This window comes from Oratosquilla oratoria, chromosome 2 (genome assembly GCF_046742065.1).
Source record: "Oratosquilla oratoria isolate Oo_2021 chromosome 2, ASM4674206v1, whole genome shotgun sequence".
NCBI classification, from domain to species: Eukaryota; Metazoa; Arthropoda; class Malacostraca; order Stomatopoda; family Squillidae; genus Oratosquilla; species Oratosquilla oratoria.
This window is the reverse complement of record NC_134778.1, coordinates 41,477,483-41,478,805: the sequence shown is the minus strand read 5'-3', so window position 1 is coordinate 41,478,805 and position 1,323 is coordinate 41,477,483. Positions and strand designations below refer to the sequence as shown.

Genomic DNA, 1,323 nt, shown 5'->3' with positions numbered 1-1,323 from the left:
GTGTGTGTGTGTGTGTGTGTGTGTGTGTTTGTGTGCGCGTGTGATTGTGCGAGCGTTTGCGTGTGCGTGTTGGTGTGTGTGGATTTACCTAACTGTATACAAGAAAGGAACAAGACTTATGGGATCCTGTCTCTTACCCTCCAGTTATCATATAAATAAATTAATACTGATTTATAGAGACGCGTAATATCGCTCACCTTCCTCACGCCAAGCAAGCGCTCTCCCATCTCTTCACCATCTCTATCAGTTGGAGGTACCGGGGATCGAACCCGGGGCCTTTCATATGCAAAACGAACGCTCTAACACTGAGCTACAACCCCTTGTATAGACGTCACTGAGTGTGTGAGTGCAAACTTTCGCCAAGGCAGCGTCATTGTTAGTTCGGTCAAACTTTTTAGTTATTCATCAGCTTCGTCAGAGCGACCAAAACCTTTACCATGTTCTTTGCTCCCATGACGTCACATTTGGGTCACGAGTAATGTCCATGACGTCACAGTTGGGTCACGTTTCACGTGTATGACGTCGATTTTTGGTCACATGACGCCACTTATTGAAATAGAAGCGTATGACTTCGATACAGGTAATGTTAGGTCATCGGAAGACGATTTTTGCCCAATAACTGTCCTGTAGATTACAATTGCACAACCGAGGAGGATCTATCACATGGTCTCTCCCAGCAGCCTTACTAGCAATCAACGAATAGAGGAGACAAAAAAAAGGGGCTAACAACGCACGTAAAATATATATAAAGTGTGTATCTATCCTCTAGATGTAGTACCTTGAAAAAGACCAGTGTGTCGAAACGCCGGTAATAAATCTCAAAGCTCTTCTCGTGTTTCCGTTTCCTGTATGTCCTCAAATTTGTCACGATGAATAATCATCTATCAAGAGCAGGAGATGGCGAACCGAGTCCAAAAGAGCACGAGTTTAACATCAGGAGGAAGATTGACAGTTGTAAAAATCGTAGACTTTTTTACGTGAATATATTGAAGAAAAAATTCTCCCTAAATCGGCACCAGTGCAATTAAGTGACAATCATACACCGTTCAGTGACAGTGCTAAGAAATATTTAGAAGAGAGTTGTGAAAACCTTACAAATACAGTTAATGAATTGAAAGAAAATTTCAACATGTTCATCTACCGCACCATATGATCAGCAACTTGAAAACTATAAGCAATGGACAGAAAGTGAAACTTAAAAAAAAAAAAAAAAAATCAGGTCTTTTATGCAAAAATAGTAACTGGAAAAACACGGAAAGACCAGATCTTATAACAAACCTTTCAAAGAAAACCTTAACTAACACAGAAAAAGAAGTCCTTTCC

The 1,323-nt window shown here is 40.6% G+C and overlaps 1 non-coding gene across 1 annotated transcript; it reads right to left on the bottom strand.

Annotated features, from left to right (window-relative positions):
• Positions 1-248: 248 nt before the first annotated feature.
• On the bottom strand, positions 249-320 carry TRNAA-UGC (transfer RNA alanine (anticodon UGC)). The gene has a single exon. It is a non-coding gene; the product is annotated as a tRNA-Ala (tRNA).
• Positions 321-1,323: the final 1,003 nt, after the last annotated feature.